This window comes from Pleurodeles waltl, chromosome 7, assembly GCF_031143425.1.
Source record: "Pleurodeles waltl isolate 20211129_DDA chromosome 7, aPleWal1.hap1.20221129, whole genome shotgun sequence".
Classification (NCBI taxonomy): domain Eukaryota; kingdom Metazoa; phylum Chordata; class Amphibia; order Caudata; family Salamandridae; genus Pleurodeles; species Pleurodeles waltl.
This window is the reverse complement of record NC_090446.1, coordinates 740,763,826-740,789,109: the sequence shown is the minus strand read 5'-3', so window position 1 is coordinate 740,789,109 and position 25,284 is coordinate 740,763,826.

Genomic DNA, 25,284 nt, shown 5'->3' with positions numbered 1-25,284 from the left:
TAAAACACCATACATTTATAGTTTGTTCCTTGTAAGGCTTTATGGGACATGCGATTGAATGTGCCCCAGACTGCAAAGTAAATTTTCCTGTCGATATATTGGGAGATTGAATTAAAAATCAATAAAGCCATTGAATCATGTGAATATGAATATAGTATCCAATAATAGTTTCCCAAACCAATAAGCTTATTGGCAAAATGGGCTTTGTTAAAATATGTTCTTTCGCTAAACTAGTTGCTTGAATATAGGCCTGAAGAAGTTCATGGATCCGGAGATAGGAAAATATAAGATCAGTTAATATATTGGCATTACCCTTTGCTACCTGTCTCCAGGTTTTTATCTGGCCAGCTGCTAAAACATTCTCAAACTTGAAAAACCCTGCTCTAGCCCATTTTTTGATGACACTATAATGCAAGGTTAAACCTATTACATTCCTGCAATGGCATCCGAGGATGCATCATAGGGAATTGATATTCCTCTTGGAGCCACAAGAACATTTTTGTGAGTGCCTTTGGAAGCCTATACCGAGTTCCCTTTGGTAGCTTTGGAAATTTCAAAAATACAGGTAACTGAATCTCTGATTCAGTAAGCATTTTCTGCAGATAAAAGCAGCACAATTAAGTGTTTTCTGCTGCAGCCTGGTTCAGGCAATCTAAAAATTGAGCTTGATAATATTTCCTCATATGTGGGATTGCCAGACCTCCATCTTTGATAGAGAGCTGGAACATGGTGAGTTTGGTTCAGATTTTTTTCCCTTGCCATAAGAGCTCCTGTATCATCTGACCCACTTCTACAGAAAACAATTGTTTTACTGCAATTATAATATTCGAGAAAGCAAAAATAAAAAGGGAGAGAATAGACAATTTAATTACCGCAACCCATCCTATGGTGGACAGTGGTAGATTATGCCAACTGGGCAGAATGACGCATGTCTTTTTTAGGATGGCCATATAGTTCAATTTGAAGAGGTCAAGAAATCACAGGAAACAAAACTACCCAAATACCTTATGGCACAAGTGCCTGAAAAATGTTGATCAGCAGTGGTACAACAGCACTTCTGAGTTTGCCTGATTTATCTTGTGGCTCCCAATATCTGAAAAAGATTGAATGTTAGCCAAAGCATTATGGATATCAGGGGCCATTCCTGCTAAATAGAGAACAATGTCATCAGCAAATAATTTAAATTTTGGCGTTCCAAGAAGCGGCAGCAGGATTTTACGAACATGTAATGGGAGCTTCTATCCTTTCAGTAATTTGTTACCCAGTAAAGAAAGCTTGATCAGATGGCAAAAAGCATCAATCAAGCCGGGCAAGGGATTATCACTAAAAGAAAAGAGTTCGGCATAATGGTTGAAAAAAATTCTACCAATTTCCTTAAGTGATGTTACTATATGTTGGACCTGGCCCTTTTACAGGGTCATTCCCCAGACTTTTTGCTTTTTGCCTCCTTATTTTTCTGACCTTTGTTGGCTGACGTTTTGACTCTGAGCATTTTCTCACTGCTAACCAGTGCTAAAGTGCATGTGCTCTCTCTTACAAATTTGGTATGATTGGATTATACCTGATTGGCATATTTAATTTACCTATAAATCCCTTGTAAAGTGGTATCCCCATACCCAGGGCCTGTAAATTAAATGCTACTAGTGGGCCTGCAGCACTGCTTGCACCACCCACTGAAGTAGCCTGTCAAACCTATCTAAGGCCTGCTAGCGCAGAGCCTGTGTGCGCAGTTTCCTGCCACAGGGACCTGGCATCTAAATTTACTTGCCAGGCCCAGAACTCCCCTTTTACTACATGTAAGTCACCCCTAAGGTACGCCCTAGCTAGCCCCTTGGGCAGGGTGCCATGTATGTAGAAGGAAGGACATGTGCCATGTAGCGTGGCCTGTCCTGGTAGTGACAAACAGCCTAACTTGGTGTCTCACTGATGTGAGTGCTGCCTCCTCATAGGATTGCATTGGACATGCCCTGCCTTATGTGTAAGGGGTATTGTCTGATTTCTGAGGGGTAGGATAGGCATGTTTGGTGTGGTTGTGATAGTGGTAATAAATGCTGCTTACTGGTGTAGGTGTATTTTTATTACTATCACAGAAATGCCACTTCTAGAAAGTGCGCATTTATCTGTGCTTATGACTTTGGTGTTTTGCAACTTGTCTCCAATCAACATCTGGGCAGACTGACAGTTGGGGCTTTGTGCATACTTCTCAGACAGCCTGAACACAGGGAGGGTAGAGGTGACACAGAGGTGCATCTACATATTGTAAAGCCTTCCTGAGCTGAGAGAAGGGAGAGGCGGGCACACCTGCAATTGTAAAGATTGTGCCCTGGCCTCACACAATAGGGTCGTTAACCCCCCACTGATGTTTGGAGCCTGTGCTGAAAGGGGAGTGGGGGCACTCACAGAACCAGTTGTAACTGGCTGGAACCTCCTCTCCCTACCATTGTAAAACACTGTAAAAACGGACTAAAAGTACAGGGGAATTTTCCCCACAATTTGAACATTTATGGAACTTCAAACTGGACACAGAACGCTGATGAATGGACTCACCAGGAAACCACCTTGGACTGCTGCTGTTGTGCTGACCTGTGACCTGCCTGGTCACTAGGAGGAACTGCCACCATCTGCACCACTTGTGCTGGCCTGTAGCTGGGCCCACCAGCCCTGTGCTCCTTTTTGTTTTTGTTGCTCCCAGGGGCAGGGTGCTGTGGCCCCTCACCCCTGCCAACCCTTCTACAGACTTTGGCCACAGCGCTTTTCCAAAGGGCAGTCTTTTTGTTGCTAAAGACAAATCACCGCCGCAGCCCAGGCTGCAGATTTGACCTAGCACTGTGTAAAGTGCTTTATTTGGACCCCCTGCGCTTTGATAAGCACTCCTGTACTGTAGAGAGATCACCGCCGCAGCCGGGTTCAGCAAATTACTCGGAAGCGTGGGGATCGCGCTTCTCTCAGAGCCCCCGGGGCACACAAACAAAGGCATCGGAGCAAGCGTGCTCTTCTCGGCGCCCCCGAGGCACCTCTCGCTCCTGGGAGCGCCCCCGGGGCACCAGCTGCCTCCAGCTTCTCACGGAGCCTCCTGACGGCCCGGGAGCAGCTCCTTGTACTCGTGCACCACATCGGGTGCGGGCGAGTATTTCATCGGACCCCCGGAGGGGTCCAAGTGCCTTTCACTGGTGACACAGGACTCGGGGAAGCCGCGAGGAGCACCCCCCTTCCCCGGTCGCTGCGTATGGAGCGGGACGCTCCTGTTTTTGGCATCTTTCTTTGATTCCCCAACTGAAATCGGGAAGGGAGACCTCGACGGAGGTCCCTTCCCGCCTTTACCACAGAAATGTTGTTGGGCCACGCCCGGCCCTCACCCCACGGACAGGGTGTGAGGAGGCCGAGGCCGGGCCCCCTCCACGACGTAGGCCCCCGTTTTGCGCACAGGAGCGCTGGAAGTGCCTCTTCTACCAGAAAGCAGGCACTTTTCAGGGAATTTAGGCTCTAGAAGCCTAGTACAGACTTATAGATGTTTTAGGTTTCCTACCTGCTTACTGTTATGTGCTAATGTTCCTTTTATGGGCATGTCTAGCTGCTATGCATTTATATGACTTGTGGTATATTCTATAATGTTCCTTTTATGGGTATTTAGGAATTGTTCATGACAAGTGCATATATCTTTTACTATAATTCCTGACTACTGCTTATGTTGCAGAATCCTGAGTACTTACGTGTTCTAATGTGACAACTGCATTCTCCTGCAGAGTATTAGTAACTTGTGTAACATTCTCACAACTGCTAAGGTAGCAGGGTATTATTCATGTGTGATGTTGGTCTAATTATGTTTTGTGCAATACAGATTATTTTTACATAGCTCAGTGTTGTCTTTACTTTGTGGTGTACATTTTGCGTCACATGTGTTGTGTGTGTTGTGCAAACGCTTTACACATTGCCTCCGGGTTAAGCCTGACTGCTCGTGCCAAGCTACCAAGGGGGTGAGCAGGGGTTATCTTGAACTTGTAACTCCCTAGCCCTGACTAGAGTGGTTAGGTTCTGCCTGGCTGAGGTGCATACCCTAGCCAACCAGAAACCCCATTTCTAACACTATACCATTCTGCTTTGCATCTAAAATTGCTTTAATAGCTCCCTGATTATGACCCTTCTTAATTGACCATGCTATGAAGTGCCCAGTATGCTCACTTTCCTCAGAATCTTTCTGGAAACAAAGACCTCTGGTTGATTATGTCTTGTGAAACAAAATCGTCTTCAAGGTTCTGGCTTGTGATCACCAATCTGGCTGTAGCCTGCAATGTATTTAAGCTGATGTCACCCCATCTAGCCTGTTCAAATTCTTGTTGTAATGTGGCATTTTCCTTGTATTTTTTTTCTATTTAATTGGGCTATATAGGCAATGTTTTCTCCCCATATAAAGGCTTTACATGCCCTCCAGAAAGAAAAATTTGGAGCCATACCTTGACTACTTTGTAGAAAGTCAGTTATGACTATTTTCATACTAGCTACCAAATCTTCTTGGGTCAGAAAAGATCTACCTAGGGACCATCGGACTCCTTCCTTAGGAGTTAGTCATTTTCAAATCTACTTACGGGGCAGAGTGATGGAAAAAAGGGTTTAAGTATCTTCCTGATCCAGCTCTTCTCCAACTATGTTATATCAGAAAGTAATCAATACAACTATATTGAAGCATTTAGGAAAACACGTAAACTCATGCCCCATGGGAGGATCAGCTCTCCAGGGATCTATCAATGTGAGATCCCGCCCCAGCTGGGCCAAATCCCTTGATGATTTTGGCTTGTTCTGAAGTTTGTTCTGACGCGAGCAATCATAGTCGACCTGTTGGATGAGACTGAAATCATCTCCCATTAAAACTAATCCTGTAAGGGGAGCTAAAGTAGTATAGACTTCTTGTAATAAAGTCGACTGGTATTCAATAAACCCATAGAAGCTGACTAAATCAATCATTGTGTTGTTGATTTTTAAACTGACCAAGGCTCACCTGGCTTTTGAACTCGCACCACCCGTAGCACTTTTCCTGTTAGTTAGTATGATGGCAACACCCCTCACAGCTGCATTTGCCGATGCAAAAAATGCCTGCAATATAAATCTTGCAAATGCTGGCTGCTTAGCTGATGCCTTCAAATGTGCTTCCTACAGAAAAATTATTTGAGCGCCTGTTGATTTGAGCCATGACAGAATCCATCTACGTATGCTTGGGTTATTAGTGCCATTCGTGTTACATGAGATGGCCCTAAATATGTTGCCTTTGGATCTTGGGAAGACCGTAGTTGTATTTCTCCATTAGCGCCTTCATAGTCTGATCTATCACTGTAGTCAAAGCCTTTCAAACCCAACACTAAGATGTCACCCTGAATCCTCTTTTTAAGTGTACATTCCAAAGTTGGAGATACTCTAATTGTGTTAAATTTATTTTCCTGATTAGCCTTTTTCTCTTAAGGCTTCCCTCTCCCTTCCTCCACTCTGAGTGCCCCCTTGCTCCCCTCCCACTCTCCATCCATGTCCCTGGAGCTCTCCCCACCTGGAGCCCAATGAAGCGTTCCCTCACTTCACCCCTCTGTGCAACACCTCCTCCCCCAATCCCTCCAGGCCTACCTTGCTATGACACCTTGACATGGTGCCTTGGACTGTCTTGGGTTGCTGACAACAATACTTAAAACGTCTAGGTACTAGATTACAATTCTAGGGCATATGTCCATAATAACATTGCCTAGAGGAGGAATCAAAATCATACATTGCCCCCCCTTTTCAAAACTTCAATGTTCATTTGGGGGTTCTTTAGGAAAGTACCATCTTTCTTGACATGTTACCCCAAACTGTATACTTCTGCCTGTTTGTCAGTATGTTTTGCCTGTATCACTGGGATCCTGCTAGCCAAGCTAGTGCTCATAGTTTGTTGCCTATGGCCCATATTTATACTTTTTGACGCAAACCAGCGCCTGCGCTGGTTTGCATCAAAAATGTTACCGCCGGCTAACCCCATTCCTACGTGCCATGCGAGCGCCTTATTTAAGAAATTATGTTAGCCGGCGCTGCGGACTGGTCAGAGCAAAAAAAATGACTCAAACCAGGAAGCGCCGGTGTAGAGGAAAATGGGGGTTGTGCATCAAAAAATGGTGCAAGTCAGGTTTGAGGCAAAAATCATTACTCAAACTGGACTTGCGCCATTTTTTGATGCACAACCCCCATTGAAATGACTCCTGTCTTAGCAAAGACAGGAGTCATGCCCCATTGCCCAATGCCCATGCCCAGGGGACTTCTGTCCCCTGGACATGGTCATTGGGCACAGTGGCATGTAGGGGGGCCCAAATTAGGCCCCCCTATGCCAATTAAAAAAAAAAAAAAAAACTTACCTGTACTTACCTGGGATGGGTCCCCCCATTGAATGGGTGTCCTCCAGTGGTGGGCGAGGCTGGCAGGGGGTGTCCCTGGGGGCGGGTGAGGGCACATCTGGACTCCTTCCGAACCCACAGGTCCATTAACGTCTGCCCTGACCCAGGCATTAAAAAACGGCGCACTTCAGGCTGTGCGCCATTTTTTAAGGCCCACCCCCTCCTGTGCGTCAAAATGACGTGGGAGTATAAATAAGGCGCACAGGCTTTAAAGTCATTTTTTGGGCAGGAATGCCTACCTTGCATGTCATTAACGCAAGGCAGTTTCCCGCATCCAAAAAATGACGCACACGGTGGAATTTTGATGTCCACAGGGTCGGCCATCAGAGTTTAAATATGGGGCAAGGTTTGCGCCGAATGTGCGTCAAAATTTGTGACGCACTTTCAGCGCAAACAGAGTATAAATATGCCCCTATATGTGTTGTTAGTATGCTTGACTGTGGTACTGAAGTTCTGCTAACCAGAACTCCAGTGCTTATGCTCTCTCTACTTACCAAATTTGTCAATACACTTTAGTGACTCCATATTCCAATTCTGATTGGCGCACTGGACCCCCTTATAAGTCCCTAGTATATGGTACCTAGCTACCCAGGGCATTGGAGGTCTAGAAGATCCTTATGGGCTGCCGCATTTCTTTTGCCACCCATAAGAAACTTATACAAACCTTTCATGCACACACTACTTCACAGCCATTTTACACTGCACCAAGTAACTTATAAGTCACCTATATTTCTAACCTTCATTTACTGAAGGGTAGGTGCAAAGTTACCATGTGCGAGGGCACCCTTGCACTAGCAAAGGTGCCCCCACATTGTCCAGGGCCAATTCCCCAGACTTCGTGAGTGCGGGGATACCAGTATAAGCATGCACTATGTATATGTCAATACATATATGTAGCTTCACAATGGTAACTCCGTATATGGCCATGAAAGGTGTCTAAGATTATGGAATTGACCCCCAATCCAAAGTTGGTATTGGGGAGCCAATCCCATGCTTCCCGGGGGCTCCACCATGGACCCCAAGTACTGCCAAACCAGCTCTCTGAGGTTTCCACTGTAGCCCCAGCTGCTGCCACCTCACAGACAGGTTTCTGCCCTCCTGGGGACTGAACAGCTCAGGCCCAGAAAGGCAGAACAATGCTCTTCCTTTAGGAGAGGGGTGTTACACCCTCTCCCATTGGAAATAGGTGTTACCGGCACGGGAGGGGTAGCCTCCCAGAGCCTCTGGAAATGCTTTGAAGGGCGCAAACGGTTCCCTTCTTGCATAATCCAGTCTACACCGGTTAAGGGACTCCCAGTCCCTGCTCTGGTGCAAAGATGGATAATGGAAAGGGGAGTGACCACTCCCCTGTCCATCATCACCCCAGGGGTGGTGCCCAGAGTTCCTCCAGAGTGTCCCTGGTGTTAGCCATCTTGGAGTCCAAGGTTTGGGGTCCCTCTGAAGACCTCTGAGTAGTCAGTGCCAGCAGGTGATGTCAGAGACCCCTCCTGCTTGGTGCATACCTGAGTAGGTAGCCAATGTCCCTCTCAGGGGTATTTAGGGTCTCTCCTCTGGGTGTTTCCTCAGATTTGGTTTGCAAGATTCCTCCAGGACTCCTCTGCATCATCTTGCTTTAGCTTCTGACCATCGGATCAACCGCAGACTGCTCCAGGAACCGCTGTAACTGCAACAAAGTATCCAGGAGGACTCCTGTGACCTGCAATTTCAGCTCCAGCCAGCACTTGCAACAGTTTCCAAGGTGTGCATGCTCTGAGGACTGCCTGGCTTCACCCTGCACCAGAGGAACTGAAGTAATCTCCCCTGGAGGGTTGGAGTCACTTCCCTGCTTCAGCAGACACTCTTCTGAAATGACAACCGGCACCCTGGGACTCCTCTCCTGACAACAAGTGTGCTCCCCGGAACACAGGTGGTGGACTGAAGTGACCCAGACTGTACAAAGATCCAGCTGTCCAAATTTGGTGGAGGTAAGAGCTTGCCTCCCCATGCTGCGACAGCACCCCTCAGCACTGTGTCTTCTGCAGCTCCTTGAGTTTCTGTGCACTTCTTCCAAATGTTCTTCATGTACAGCGTAGCCCAGGTCCCCAGCACTCCATCCTGTGACGCACAGCTCCCTGAGGTGTTCTCCAGGGGCGTGGGACCCTCCAGTGTGGTGCTGCGATGACCGCATTTTGCATCTTCATTGTCTCTGTATTTTGGGACTCCTGTGGGTGCTGCCTGGTCTTCTGAGGGTTCTCTGAAGTGATGAGAGCCCACTCTGTCTCTTCAGTCTGAGTTGAGACCCCCAAGTCCCTCCTGGATCCAGGCAGCTCCTCTTCGACACAAACCACATATTTGCTTGAACCAAGGTTGTTGGCAGAATCCAGTGACGCAAACAGCCTGCATACAACAACTCAACGTGGGACATCTCTTGCAGCAAGAACCTCCAGCTATCTTCTTTGGTGCATTTCTGTACTTTTCTTCTAACGGGAGAATCCACTTTTGCATCTTCTTCCAGGTTGGCATGGGCTCCTGTTTGTCCTTCGACTTCTGGACTTTATCTCCTCTCTCCACAGGTCTTAAGATCCAGAAATCCATTGTTTGTTGCTTGCAGTCTTGCTTGGTTCTTGCATAATCCTTTATCACGACTTCTAGTGTGTCCTGAGGAAACTTGCTGTAGTTTATTCCTTCTTTCCTAGGCTCTGGGGTGAGGTATTGTACTTACCGTTGGTGTTTTCCTACAGTCCAAGCACCCCTCTGCACACTACACTTGCCTAGAGGGGAATTTGACATTCACATTCCACTATTTTAGTATACGGTTTGTGCTGCCCCTAGGCCCATTGCAATCTATTGTATTGTCTACTGTTTCCACTATTCTGAGACTGTTTACTTACCTGACTTTGGTTATTAGTGTATATATTGTGTATAATATTTACCTCCAGAAGGAGTATTGCCTCTAAGATATTTTGGGTCTTGTACCTTTATTTTTGTGAACACTAAGTATTGTCTTTTGTTGTGTATAAGTACTGTGTAACTATAGTAGTATTGCAGGAGTTTTGCAAGTCTCCTAGTTCAGCCATGGCTGCTCTGCTACAGCTACCCCTAGACAGCCTAAGCTGCTATAACTCTGCCTACATTTCACTAATAAAGTATAACTGGACCTGGAATAAGGTGTAAGTACCTTAGGCACCAACTACAAACCAGGCCACTCTCCTACAGGTTCTACCCCCTCTGATCCCCTCTCCCCTGAGTGCTGAAGAGAGTAAAGAAAGTCTCGCGCCTGCTATACAGTTTGAAATATGAGTGTCCTTCTCTTGTATAGAATTTTCATTTTTGACAGTTGGGCGACGACTATGGGGACGTCTAGCTTTTGAAAACAGGAAATCATAGCTTTGAACTCTTTATGCTGTCTAGGTGAAAACACAGACATATTGGAAAAGACCTTGAATAAGAAGTTTTCCGAAGTCTGATAGGATTCATCTCTAATGGCATTAGCCAAGATTCGCTACTTCATCCTGTAAATTCCAACGTTCACAACTATTGTACAAGGGTATTTAGTGTTGGGGGGGCTGGACTGCTGGAACATGGTGACCTCGCTCTTAGAAATGTTGGCCTTTGGTTGGCAGTCAGGTTACCCCCTGTCCAAGCAAGGACCCTCACTCTAGTCAGGGTAAGTCACACACAATCCAAATTATCCTGTGCCCACCCTCTGGTAGCTTGGCACTGAGCGGTCAGGCTTAACTTAGAAAGCAATGTGTAAAGTATTAGTGCGATAAATCATACAATAACACAATATAGCACCACAAAAATACACCACACGGGGGGTCGATTTCTCGGGCCGCACACTTCTAAGCGTCATTTAGTTTTCAAGCAGGGACAGCTGTGCGGCGATTTCTGGTGCTCGGTCGTGGATCCTCTTCGGGTTGCAGGGTTTTCAGATGCCCTGGGGATGATGCGTGGATTTCCTGCACTGGCAGGATGAAGTCAAAGGAGCTGCGTCGATCAGGTGGGCGTTGCGTCAAATTTTCTACTGCACTGCAGGCGCTGCGTTGATTCCTCTCTGGAAGTTGGGCTTTGTCGTTCCGGCTCGGCTGCGCATCGATCCAGGTGGCCGTGCGTCAAATTTCTGGTTCCTACGCTGGTGCTGCATCTATCTTTTTGTTGTGAAGTCAGGCTGCGTCGTTCCGGCTCGGCATGCAGTGAAATTTTCACTGCGGTGCAGGCTGTGCATTGTTTCTGGCAGACTGTGCATCTGATTTCACCGTACAAGGAGTCCTGTAGAGATGAAGTCTTTTTGGTCCTGAGACTTCAGGGAACAGGAGGCAAGCTCTATCCAAACCCTTGGAGAGCACGTCTTCACCACAGCCAGAGAGCAGCAGGGCAACAGCAGGGCAGCAGTCCTTCACAGAAAGCAGACAGGTGAGTCCTTTGGGCAGCCAGGCAGTTCTTCCTGGCAGGATGCATGTTCTGGTTCAAGTTTCTTCTCCAGGAAGTGTCTGAGTTGGTAGGGGCAGAGGCACTGTTTATATACCCAAATGTGCCTTTGAAGTGGGGGAGACTTCAAAGAGTGGCTTAGAAGTACACCAGGTCCACTTTCAGTTCAATCCTGTCTGCCAGGGTCCCAGTAGGGTGTGTGGCAGTCCTTTGTGTGAGGGCAGGCCCTCCACCCTCCCACCCCAGGAAGGCCCATTCAAAATGCAGATGTATGCAAGTGAGGCTGAGTATCCTGTGTTTGTGGTGTGTCTGAGTGAATGTACAAGGAGCTGTCAACTAAACCCAGCCAGACGTGGATTGTAAGGCACAAAAAGATTTAAGTGCAGAGAAATACTCACTTTCTAAAAGTGGCATTTCTAAAATAGTCATATTAAATCCAACTTCACCAGTCAGCAGGATTTCGTATCACCATTCTGGCCATACTAAATATGACCTTCTTACTCCTTTCAGATCAGCAGCTACCACTCAAACAATGTATGAGGGCAGCCCCAATGTTAGCCTATGAAGGGAACAGGCCTCACAGCAGTGTAAAAACAAATTTAGGAGTTTTACACTACCAGGACATGTAAACTACATAGGTACAAGGCCTGCCTTTTGCCTACACAGCACCCTGCTCTATGGGTTACCTAGGGCATTACTTAGGAGTGTCTTATATGTAGAAAAAGGGGAGTTTTAGGTTTGGAAAGTACTTTTAAATGCCAAGTCGAATTGGCAGTGAAACTGCACACACAGGCCTTGCAATGGCAGGCCTGTCACAAGGTTAAGGGGCTACCTAAGTGGGTGGCACAATCAGTGCTGCAGGCCCACTATTAGCATTGAATCTACAGGCCCTGGGCACATATAGTGCTCTCTACCAGGGACTTATAAGTAAATTAAATAGTCCAATTGGGTATGATCCAATGTTACCATGTTTAAAGGGAGAGAGCATATGCACTTCAGCACTGGTTAGCAGCTTAAAACCAGCAAAAACAGTATCCAAAAAGTGGAGGGGGGGACAGGCAAAATGTTAGGGGTGACCGCCCTAAGGCTGTCAGTTCTAACATGTGTCCTCCCCCAGCTGAAAGTGGGGAGAGCTACCCTACCTCCTGGGAGCTCTTATCACTAAGGCGGAAGTATCGGGAGAGACCATCAGCGATGGTGTGGTCAATCCCCGGGCGATGCTCCACTGTAAAGTCCATCCCCTGTAGGAAAATGGACCACCTCAAGAGTTTAGGATTCTCACCCCACATATGCATGAGCCACCTGAGGGGCCTGTGGTCTGTCTGAACCCAGAGGTGAGTCCTAAACAGGCATGGTCTCAGCTTCCTCAGTGCCCAGACCACAGCAAATGCTTCTCTCTCAATAGCACTCCACCTCTTTTCCCGTGGTAATAGTCTTCTGCTAATAAAGACTACTGGTTGGTCTGAGCCCTCCTCATTTAGCTGTGCTAGAACATCCCCTACGCCATGCTCTGAAGGGTCTGTCTGCACAATAAATTCCTGGGAGTAGTCAGGTGCCTTGAACACAGGGCTTCCTTCAGAGAATCAAAGGCTTCCTGACAAGCTTTTGTCCAATTCACCAACCTAGGTTGCTTTTTGGAGGTATGTTCTGTCAAGGGTGACACAATGGTACCATAGCCCTGGACAAACCTACGGTAGTATCCAGTTAGGCCTAAGAAGGCTCTCACTTTGGTCTGTGTTCTAGGTGGTTGCCACGCCTTGATAGTTTCAATCTTGGCCTGGAGTGGCTGCACCTTGCCACCACCAGCTAGGTGTCCCAAGTACATCACGAAACCTGTCCCAATCTGGCACTTACTAGCCTTGATGGTCAGGCCTGCCTGTTGCAGAGCCTGAACCACCTCTTTGAGGTGGAGCAGGTGTTCCTCCCAGCTAGAACTATAGACAGTTATGTCACCTAGGTAGGCTGCACAATAGGCATCCTTGCCAGCTAGGACCCCGTTAACCAACCGTTGGAAGGTAGCGGGGGCATTTTCAACCCAAAGGGCGTCACCCAGAACTGGTAATGGCCATTAGGTGTGGAAAATGCAGATCTCTCTTTAGCTTCCTCAGTCAAGGTGATCTGCCAGTACCCTGATGTGAGGTCAAAGGTACTCAGGAACTTGGCAGTGCCTAGCCTGTCAACAAGCTCATCAGCTCGGTGGATGGAGTGAGCATCAGTCCATGTGACTGAGTTGAGACCCCAGTAGTCCATACATAACCGGAGTTCTGGCTTCGCACCGAAGGCAGCAGCCTTAGGAACCAGCACCACAGTGCTGGCCAAGGGACTACTGGACTTCTCAATAACCCCTACGGTCAACATCTTGGAGACCTCCTCCTTGATGCTGGCCTTCACCTTATCCGATAACCTGTAAATGTTGTTCTTCACAGGGGGACTATCTCCTGTGTCAATGTCATGGACACACAGATGGGTAAGTCCAGGAGTAAAGGAAAACGGGAAAGAGAACTGCTCTAACAACTGATAGCAGTCTCCTCTATGTTCTAGAGTGAGCGAGTCAGAGAGAATGACACCCTCCACTGACCCATCACCTTCTTTGGCAGAGAGGAGGTTGGGGAGAGGTTCACTCTCCTCTTCCATGCCCTCACTGTGGCCAGGAGCATACTGACCTCAGACTTCTCAAAGTGAGGTTTGAGTCTGTTATGATGGAGAACCCTTAAGGGGTGCCTACGGGTCTTCAGGTCCACTAGGTAAGTGGCCTCTCCCTTCCACTCCTTAATCTCAAATAGGCCAGACCAGCGGTCCTGGAAAGCCCTAGGCTCTACTGGCTCCATCACCCAAACTTTGTCTCCAGGTGAGAACTCAACAAAAATGGCCTTCTGGTTGTACCACTCCTTCATCACCTCTTGACTGGCCTCAAAGTTACTCTTTGCCTGCTTCCAGAAGTGTTGGGTCTGGTTGCGGAGGACCAGCATGTAGCTGACCACACCCTGGGGAGGTGTCTTGGGAGCTTTCTCCCAGCCCTCTTTAACTATGTTTAGCAGTCCCCTGACAGGGTGACCATAGAGAAGTTCAAAGGGGCTGAACCCCACCCCATTCTGGGGCACCTCCCTATAAGCAAATAGAAGGCATGGCAAGAGGATGTCCCACTTACGCCTCATGGCTTCAGTTAGGCCATTGATCATGCCTTTAAAGGCCTTGTTGAATCTCTGAACAAACCCATTGGATTGAGAATGATAAGGGGTGGTAAACCGGTAGGTCACCTAACACTCATCCCACCTGGACTTCATGTATGCAGACATGAAGATTGTGCCTGTGTCAGACACATCTTCATTAGGGAATCCCACACGGGTAAATACTCCCATCAGGGCTCTGGTCACCACTGGTGCAGTCACTGTTCTCAGAGGGATTGCCTCTGGATAGCGAGTGGCATGGTCTACCAAAATCAGGATAAACTTGTTGCTTAAGGCAGTTTTGGTGTCCAAGGGCCCAACGATGTTGATGCCCACCCTTTCAAAGGGGGTGCCTTCGACGGGGAGTGGGATCAGGGGAGCTTTAAGCTTTTTTCCTTGTCTTCCCACTAGACTGGCAGGTGGGGCAGGCTCTGCAGAAATTATCTGAGGCTACCCTCATTCTAGGCCAATGGAAGTGGGTGACAAGCCTGTCAAAGGTCTTGTCTTGGCCCAGATGTCCTGCCAGGGGAATGTCATGAGCCAGGCCCACTAGGAAGGCTTGGTAACACTGGGTGACCACCAGCACACGTGCTGCCCCAGGGCATGGAACCTTAGGCTCCCTTTAAAGGAGATCATTCTCCCAGTAGATATGGTGAGTGCCAGAGACGTCACCGGCAGCTTGGGCAGTGGCCTGTTGCCTCAGACCATCAAGGGCGGGGCATTCTTTCTGCACCTTGCAGAACTCTGCCCTGGTTGGCCCACCCTCTACTTGACAGCCAGCAAGTTCAGGCAGGTTGCCAAGGTCAGCTATGTCATCTCCAGTTGGCTCAGGGGCCACCTCCTCCTCAGGGGCCCCGTCCACCACTGTGGGAACATCTAAGGTGGGTTTCTCGTGCCTCTTGCCCTTCCTCTTTGCAGCTGTCTGGGCCATTGTTCCAGGCTCCAGATGCCATTGACTCCCTTCCCGGGCAGCCACTCAGGCAAACCTAACATCTCAAGGTGGGATCTGAGCTCTACCTCCTTCCAGGTAGTATGCTCAAGATCATTGCCTAACAGACAATCTACAGGAATGGCAGGACTCTCAGCTACTTTCAGAGTACCAGAGACCCCCCTGCACTCAAAGGGAACCAGAGCCACAAGTAGGTGACTCTCACGATTGTCAGCGACTATGACCTGGTGAAATGTATTAGGGACTATCTGCTCTGCTGACACCAGCTGACTCTTGACAGTAGTCATGCTGGCTCCTGTGTCACGCAGAGCCTCCTCCCTTTGCCCATCAAGGGTGACCCACTGCCTATACTTTGAAGTATTTGCAGGCATGGGAGCTTTAGGCACCATCTCTCAGTGACATTAGGGATAACTCTGTCTGCCCCCCAAAGCTAACTGGGACTGTCTCCACCCGGAGCGCTACACTAGCCAACCTAAATGTCTTGCCAGTGGTGGACTGTGTTCTCTTGGAACACTGGGAGTCGCCCTTAGAGTGTCCATGCTGGTAGCACTCTAAGCATTTGGGGATAAACTTCCCTAACTTTCTGTCAAAGAACCCGGGTTTCTTCCCAAATCTAGAAGAGGAATGGTTACCACCTGTGGTAGATGTCTTGCATGGCCTCCCATTGGATGGTAGAAAGTAAGGGATTCCATTCCTGTAGCAGATGTCATGCTTGACATCACTTTAGATTCTGGAATGCAGGTGAGATTCCTGAGGCTGCGAAGGGAGAAGGATGTACATCATTTGTTGATGGATAAGATACTCCAAATAAAGAACCTAGGGCCAAATGTAGCAAAAAAAGATTTTGCAAATCGGAAATTGCGAGTCGGTGTGACTCGCAATTTCCGATTCGCCAAATCATATGCAGAATGGTGCAAAGGTCAAGGGGGTCGCAAAGACCCACCTCATTAATATTAATGAGGTGGATCGCATTTTGCGACCCCATTGAGATTCCCTGCACTCACAGGGATGGTGGCCTGCTGGAGACAGCAGACCTCCATGTCTGTGACTGCTTTTTCAATAAAGCAGTTTTTTTTTTTTGTATTGCAGCCCGTTTTCCTGAAAGGAAAACGAGTTGCAATACAAAAAAATAACGAAACCATTTGGTTTAGTTTTTTCAGAGTAGGCAGTGGTCCAGTGGACCACTGCCTGCTCTGAAAAAACATTTATAGCGACATTCACATAGGGACCCCTGCCCTTTTGCGAATTGGTTACCACCAGTGTGACACTGGTGGTAACTGCGAATTGCTTTGCGCCCGCAAATGCGGTCACAAAGCAATTCTGCATCGTGATGCGAGTCGCAAATAGGAAGGGAACACCCCTTCCTATTTGGGAGTCGCATTTCCATTTTGCGAGTCAGTACTGATTCGCAAAATGGGAATGAGCATCGCAATGGCCGTTTTGCATGGCGCAAACTGCGATTTTTGCAGTTTGCGCCATGCAAAACGGTTAATACATCTGGCCCCTACTTTGTACTCTTGGATTCCGCTTCTTCATTACATTTGGTGACGAGGTGAAGACTTTGAAGTGTCCTAACACAGTCACCAGTGTGCAACTTTTTGAATTAACAACTAGGAAATCTCATCAACAAGAAAACCAAGGAAATCTATCCGCATCTTTCTCAACAGCAGGGTGAGCAAAGTTTACTTTTCATTCTTGAACGCTCTGGGACACTTTACTTATTTGTTACGGCCTTTCGTTCAGGGAACGTTGAAAGTTCATAATGGAACTTTCCACTCTCGTGCGCCTGCAGCTTACCCTGTGGCTCGACAGAAGGGAAGATTTGCCTTCGTCCTCTCTCGCGCGCATACTTCATAAATTACCAAACTGTTTCCATACCAACAACTGACCGCGAGGCTGAGAGAGTTTATTCCTTCTCGCACACACCCGCATGTGTGCTTTCTGCACCTTCTCGGAGATGCTGCTCATTTCGGAACTGTGCGTGCGTCAATGTATGCGCGCGTCTGAAACTGTGCACGTCCTCTGCGCATCAGAAGAGGGTTTCATGAACGTTTCCTTGAAAAATCAACCCGTTTGTTTGGCTTAGAGGAACGACGGAGACAGTAACAAAATTACAACGTACTTCCTTGGAAACAAAACCTACATATTTTCATTTATGTGAATGACAATGATGGAAAAAATACAACAATTATATTTATTCAATTAAAAGTTATATTAATGATGAATAAGCTGTTTTATAACCATTAAAGCATAATCGGGGGTCGGTTACAATGCAAATTATTTCGCCTCCTCCCTTTTTTTTTAATTATGCCAGGAGAACCACCTATAAAATGGTCAAAATGGAAAAAAACATTTCTTCACTACTCCAGGGTATGTGGTACAAATTTGTCCAATGAAAGGAAAACAGCTTTGCTTATGCACTGTTTGGGCTGGGAAGGACAGGACATTTTTGAAACTTTACCAGACCCTGGTGATGAAGGTACTGATCTAAATGAGTTAGAGATATGTTTAAAAAAACTAGACCGACATTTCTTACCTAAAATCAGCACCATTTTGGAGCGTTATCATTTTGGTATGAGAGAGCCAAAAAAATGGCGAGAGTATTGAAGTATACATTACTGCCCTAAGGAAGTTAGCATCTACATGTAAATTTGGAGCTTCAATTTATGAGCGGATCAGAGATCAGTTTATGTTGAGCTGTTCGAGTGACAAAATAAGACAAGAACTGTGGAGCAAAGATGATCCACCTCTTCATGAAGTCATTATCTTAGCTAAAAGTGTGGAACACAATTTAGCTTGTGTTGAAGAACTAGAAAGAGGAAAAAATATTGCGATATATAAGATTACGAGAAAAGAACAAAATGTAGGGAAAGAAGTAGATAGAGACAAAGAAGATGAAAAATGTAATCAAGGACAGTGGGCCAGATTCAAAGACACTAAGGTGGTCATTACAACCCTGGCGGACGGTGTTAAAGCGGAGGTAAGACCGCCAACAGGCTGGCGGTAAAAAATTCGCAATTACGACCGTGGCGGTAACTGCCAACAAAGACAGCCACTTTAACACTCCGACCGCCACGGCGGTACAGACAAACAGCGCAGCGGTCACCGCCAACAGACAGGCGGGAGACAATGTACCGCCCACAGTATCACAACCTACCAATCCGCCACCTTTTCCGGGGCGGATTCACCGCGGATAAAAACACGGTGGAAACAGCCATTTCAAAGGGAAAACGCTCACCTCTACACACTCCATGAGGAAGGAGGGCACCATGGAGCCGGAACTCCATATCCTGCCAGCGCTAGTCTTCCTGCTCATCTACGAGGAGCATCAACACCGGCGGCGAAGACCACGGTGAGTACTGCACCTACGACATAGGGGAGGGGGGAGGCAAAAACACAGGGACACACACAACCAACATCCCAACCCCCACCCGACCCTCAACCACTACAACACACACACCAATGCATATCTATACATTACAGTAAAAAAAAAAAAAAAACCCGGAAGAATGCAAAGACAAAAGGAAATGAGTTGAACCATTGTAATATATCAAAATACAGGATGCAAATATATACATATATATATATATACACAATAAACAAAATATACACCACGATTAGTAGCACCATTCATAGTCCGTGGACCACTGGGCCCAAAATGCATGGGCGAGGCCCACACTCAACACCCAATCAAAATGGAGAGAACACTGCAGGGGCATCAGATTGAAATACAACAGGCACTTCAGGGGGAAGGGAAGTGGGGGCACCTCAGCCGGATGAGTGCACTACACCAGATCCACGAGGGGGCTCCATGCCCATTGATGTATCCTGGGGAGTGCAAAGCCACAGTCTCTCAAGTCTATACAGTGGGTGGTTTGCCCACTGTTCAGTCCTGGAGAGTGCAAAGCCACAGTCTCTCAAGTCTCTACAGTGGGTGGTTTGCCCACTGTCCAATCCTGGGGAGTGCAAAGCCACAGTCTCTCAAGTCGATAACAGTGGGTGGGTTGCCCACTGTACCATCCTGGGGAGTGCAAAGCCACAGTCTCTCAAGTCTCTCCAGTGGGTGGGTTGCCCACTGTTCAATCCTGGGGAGTGCAAAGCCACGGTCTCTCAAGTGGATGCCTTTCTCCACCGGTTCTGGAGGGGGACTGGTGCCCAGAGTGCTTCATCCTGCCAAGGACAGACAGAGTGGATGCTGTTCTCGACCTGGTTCTGGAGGGGGACTGGTGCCCAGAGTGCTTCATCCTGCCAAGGACATACGGAGTGGATGCCTTCCTCCACTGGTTCTGGAGGGGGACTGGTGCCCAGAGTGCTTCATCCTGCCAAGGACAGACGGAGTGGATGCTGTTCTCCACTGGTTCTGGAGGGGGACTGGTGCCCAGCGTTCTTCATCCTGCCAAGGACAGACGGAGTGGATGCTGTTCTCCACTGGTTCTGGATGGGGACTGGTGCCCAGAGTGCAGCACACACCCTGTGACGGTCCCAGTTGCGTCACTGCCCCTGCCGCAAATGGGCTAGCGGTGCATTCCATGGCGGTCTTTGCCCTGTTCAGCGGTCCTTGGCCTATTCAGCGGTGCTTGAGTTGCCAGTGTCAGACCTGTTCAGCGGTGCATTCCATGGCGGTCTTTGCCCTGTTCAGCGGTGCTTGAGTTGCCAGTGTCAGACCTGTTCAGCTGTGCATTCCATGGCGGTCTTTGCCCTGTTCAGCGGTCCTTAGCCTGTTCAGCGGTCCTTGGCAAGGCAGTCCTTCATTGCCCAGCAGGGCTGTGGCTGGCGGTCCTTCATGGGTCAGCTGGGCTGTGGCTTGCGGGGCCCTCCTGGCCAGCTGGGCTGTGGCTGGCGGTGGCCTCCTGGGCAGTGACGATGGGGCTGGCGGGGGCCTCCTGGCCAGTGACGATGGGGCTGGCGGGGGCCTCCTGGCCAGTGACTCTGGCAGTGGCCTCCTGGCCAGTGACAATGGGGCTGGTGGTGGCCTCCTGGGCAGTGACTCTGGGGCTGGCGGGGGTCTCCTGGCCAGTGACGATGGGGCTGGCGGGGGCCTCCTGGGCAGTGACTCTGGCGGTGGCCTCCTGGCCAGTGACGATGGGGCTGGCAGTGGCCTCCTGGGCAGTGGGGATGATGGCGGTCTTCTCCGCCGTGCTGCTCCTCCCAGACTTTGGAGATTTCCTCTGCCCCTTCCCCACCTTGGGAGGAGTCACAGCTGAGTCGACACTCCCCCCGGGACCCCTGTGAGCGGCTTTGCTGGCTGGAGGCTTCCCCCTCTCCCGCTGGGCACTGTCCAACTTCTGGTGCTTCATGGGGGGACTGGCTGTGCTGTGGCTCCGTGCCACACTTGCTGGCCTGGTGGCCGGTGCACTCCACATACCTGTAACAACAGGCACCACTGGTCCCGGAGATTTTTTGGCTGAGGTGCTAGTACGGGACCTATGAGTTGGAGTGGGGGGGTGGGGGAAAAAGGTTAAGGCTGGACAGGAAAAGTTTTTGGGAGACACTGGGACAGGTAGCTGGAGGGGGTTTGGGAGTGGAGGAAGAGGTGGTGGTTGTAGGAGGTGTAACTTTTGTGGATTTGGGTGCAGGTGCATGGGCTGGACACTGTCGTGAGGTGGATGGCTGTTGGGTGGGTGTGTGCCTGCGTTTGTGTATCTTGGGAGGGGGCGTCACAGACACACTGGGAGAGGACACAAGGGACGTGGAAATGGTAGTGGGGGTGGTGACTGCACGTGAGCGGGGTGTGGTGGTGGGTGTGCTGGTGAGGGATGTGGTGGCTGTGGTGGCAGTGCATGCAGGTGTGAGTGTAGACGAGACTGGGAGGGAGGAGGGAGACGAGGAGGAGGGGGACACAGTGGAGGCAGTGGATGTTGATGTGTCTGTATGTGTGTGATGCTTGCGTGAGTGCCTGTGGGATGTGTGGTGCTTCTGTTTGCCTGAGCTTCCCTTGTGTGGTGAGGTGTGTGCAGGCTGGTCTGATGGTGTGCTTGGGATAGGCTGGGGTACAGGGGATTGGGTCTGGGTGGAGGAAGTTGGAGGGGGAGGCTAGACACAGGGACAATTGCTGCCATCAGAGCCGAGGCCAAGGTTTGCAGGATTCGATGAAGGACAGCCTGACCAGAATGAATGCCCTCCAGGAATGCATTTGTGTGTTGCAATTCCCTTTCTACACCCTGGATTGCATTCAAAATGGTAGACTGCCCAACAGTGAGGGACCTGAGGAGGTCAATGGCCTCCTCACTGAGGGCAGCAGAGGTGACAGGGGCAGGGGCTGAGGTGCCTGGGGCGAAGGTGATGCCCACCCTCCTGGGTGAGCGGGCACGGGGCGAAGGTTGAGGGGCTGCTGGGAGGGCGGTGCTGGTAGGGGGGTGGCAGCTGTACCTATAGAAGTGGGGGGCACAGATTTTGCCGCCACCACAAGGGAGCTCCCATTGGAGGACGAGTCTGTGTCGCTGGTTGCAGATCCTGTGACCGCCGTGGTGCTCCCCTCGCCATCCGTCCCACAGGTGTATTCAGAGTCCGTGGTGTGGCCCTCCATGGCCATGTGGGAGGCAGCTCCCTCGCGCTCCGGTGCCACTGTACCTCCGCCTGATGATGCTAATGCACACAAGAACAGGGAGACCACAAAAAGGGGGGGGACGACAGAAGAAAGACAGGTTGAGTGCATGGCTTACCGCTACCGTTGGCGGACAATACAGACACAGCAGCCCCCTGCACTACATCGCGCTGTTGGGCTCTACAGATGCAATTCCTGGGATATGGGCTACATGGCTATGGACGACATCTGCACACATAGATGACACAGGGGCATTAATACCTGTTCTTGGCACTCTACAGAGGTGGGGTGGGTGCCACATGGCCTGCATTACGGAGGGGCCTAGCCTACGGAACTCGCCCTGGCCTAGGGAAACCCACAGCCCTCCTCCCCCACCCAGACACCTTCACTGTGCGCAAAGTCCACTGAATGATGTTGTACTCACCCCCTTGTGTCTGCTGTGATGCCCTCAACCGCCCATCCAACTCAGGGTAGGCCACCGCCAGGATCGGGAACATCAGGGGGGGTCATGGTTCGACAGGCACCCCTCCCACGTTGGGAGGCCATCCCCAGCTGAGCCTCCGCCGTCTTCTTGCTCCAGCGGCGAATGTCCTCCCATCTTTTCCGGCAGTGGGTGCTCCGTCTGTGGTGGACCCCCAGGGTCCGGACGTCCTTGGCGATGGCACGCCAAATATCCTTCTTCTGGTGGGCGCTGGCCTACATGACATGTACAGGGGAAGAAGAGAAATCATTACCAACTGCACAGTCTAAGTGAGTGGCCCACATCCCTACCCTTGCCATGTGGCACATGCATTCACAGTCCTTCATGCACGCAGAACTGTGCCCCCTTCCTTCTTACAACCAGCCCTCTCCACACAGGCATAGCCCATACAACATGCTCACTGTGTACTTACCTGTTGGTCTGGAGGACCGTAGAGTAGCGTGTACTGGGGGAGGACCCCATCGACTAGCTTCTCCAACTCCTCTGCAGTGAAGGCAGGGGCCCTTTCCCCAGACGCACAAGCCATTGTCTCTTCCAGACCGAGGTCACAGCAGCACTTGCAGTGTAGGTCCTCTCCTGTCGAAGATCAGGTATCGAGTGATTCAACAGTTAGAAAGTGGCGGTCACGTCCGTGGCGGTCACGTCCGTGGCGGTGCGTACCATCACCGCCGGCGTACATCGTCATTGGCTCCTGGGACCCATAGGGTCCAATGTTAACCAATGCAGCATTGCGCCGCACTCTTCAACCACCTACCGCGACGGTTTACAACGCCAGCGCAGTTACCTAACATCCCATTGTCCCAGTTTAGAGGTCAGGCAGCCGCCATTTCAGGGGCCCACATGGCCTAATTACCAACTGCGTCACACATACCTAGGCCTTGTCTCACAAGACAAATACAGGCCACATTTTGTGTATGAATGGTGTTCTCTGTAGACTGTGGGTACATACCTCTGAGTTGTTTGACTCTGTGGTCGCTGTTGTCCTTCCTAGGCACCGTCCGCTGAGACATGTGAGGAGATGGCGGACTCCTCCGGCGTACCGACCACTGGTGGACCTGTCGACAATGGAGGAAAGAAGTTTGATCATCACCTACAGGTTTGACCGTGCCACAATTCAGGAACTGTGTACACAGTTGGAGCCAGACCTGATGTCAGCAATCCGCCATCCCACAGGAATCCCCCCTCAAGTGCAGGTGCTATCAGTGCTCCATTTCCTGGCAAGTGGGTCATTTCAAACAACAGTGGCCATGGCATCAGGGATGTCCCAGCCTATGTTTTCCAATGTGTTGTCCAGAGTGTTGTCTGCCTTTCTGAAACAAATGCGGACCTATATCGTTTTCCCTCAGGTGGAGGACTTGCCTACAGTGAAAGGTGACTTCTATGCCATGGGGCATATCCCCAACATCATAGGTGCCATTGATGGGACACATGTAGCTCTGGTCCCCCCCCCCCCACAGGAGTGAACAGGTGTACAGGAACCGGAAGAGTTATCATTCCATGAATGTACAGATGGTATGTTTGGCAGACCAGTACATCTCCCAGGTAAATGCCATGTTCCCTGGCTCTGTGCATGACGCCTTTATCCTGCGGAATAGCAGCATCCCTTATGTGATGGGTCAACTCCAGAGGCACCGGGTGTGGCTATTAGGGGACTCTGGTTACCCCAACCTGTCATGGGTACTGACCCAGGTGAGGAATCCCAGGACCAGGGCAGAGGAACGCTACAATGAGGCACATGGGCGGACTAGGAGGGTGATGGAATCCACCTTCGGCCTCCTGAAGGCCAGGTTCAGGTGCCTCCATATGACAGGTGGTTCCCTATTCTACTCACCAAAGAAGGTGTGCCAGATCATCATGGCCTGCTGTATGCTTCACAACTTGGCTTTGCGACAACAGGTGCCCTTCCTGCAGCAGGATGGTCCAGATGGCGGTGTTGTGGCAGCTGTGGAGCCTGTGGACAGTGATGAGGAGGAAGCAGAGGAAGAAGACATTGACAACAGGGACTCAGTTATCCAGCAATATTTCCAGTGACACACAGGTGAGAAAACATTCCTGCCTACTACAAGTACTTTAACACTTCTACCTCTATCCTGTCTGTCGATTTCAACCACTATATGGTCACTGAGTAGTACATTTCCCTTACGTTTTCACAAGTGTGGTTTCCAACGTGTGTCATCTGCTTAGATTCCTCATGGACTTGAGATGTGTGACATAGGTATGTTGCCATTACATTTGAAAAAGCAATTTGTCACTGACATTGCTAATACACATTATCAAAATCACAGACTGACTCCAGATTGTTTTGTGCTTCAAGGGTGTTTATTGAAGTGCTCTATATTGGAGGGGGTTGTAAAATGTTGAGGGGTGATGGTGGAGGAATGTCCATGGCAGAGTCCAATCTATTAGTCTCACAGGTGCATTGCCCATATGGGCATAGGAAGTGGAGCTGGGGCAGTTCCAATATGGACAGGGTTACAAAGTGGGACAGTGGGTTGACAATCAGGGTGGTCTCATTTCTTGGCGGGGGTCTTGGCATCGTGCTCTCCCTTGTTCCTGGAACTCAGGGACCGCTTGCGGGGTGGTTCTCCGTCTGCAGGGGGTGGTGTGCTGGTGTGGTGGTCCTGTGGCGGTGCCTCCTGTCCACTAGCGCCGGCGGAGGTGGTGGGCAGTTCATCGTCCATGCTAGTGTCAGGGGCCCCTTGGAGTGCCACAGTGTCCCTCCTGGTGTTAAGTATTTCCTTCAGCACCCCTACGATGGTGCCCAGGGTGGAGCTGATGGTTCTGAGTTCCTCCCTGAACCCCAAATACTGTTCCTCCTGCATGCGCTGGGTCTCCTGAAACTTGGCCAAGACCGTTGCCATCGTCTCCTGGGAGTGGTGGTATGCTCCCATGATGGAGGAGAGGGCCTCGTGGAGTGTGGGTTCCCTTGGCCTGTCCACCCCCTGTCGCACGGCAGCCCTCCCAGTTCCCCTGTGTTCCTGTGCCTCCGTCCCCTGGACCGTGTGCCCCCAGGTCCCTGTTGTTGTTGGGGTGGTGGGTTATCCTGGGTTCCCTGTAGTGGTTGACACACAGCTGATTGACGTGTCCTGGGTACGGAGGTATGGGCCCGCTGGGTGGGTGCTGTGCTGGTGTTACCAGAGGGTGGAAGGTCTGTGGTGGGCTGTGCCTGTGTGAGGGGAACCGACTGTCCAGAGGCCCACGATGGTCCGGGCTGGTCATCTGGATCCAGTTGGACAGAGCTGCTGTCATCACTGTGGGCCTCTTCTGTGGGTGGGGTGGAGATGTCTGGACCCTCCTGTCTGGTGATGTTGGGTAGTGGTCCTGCAGGG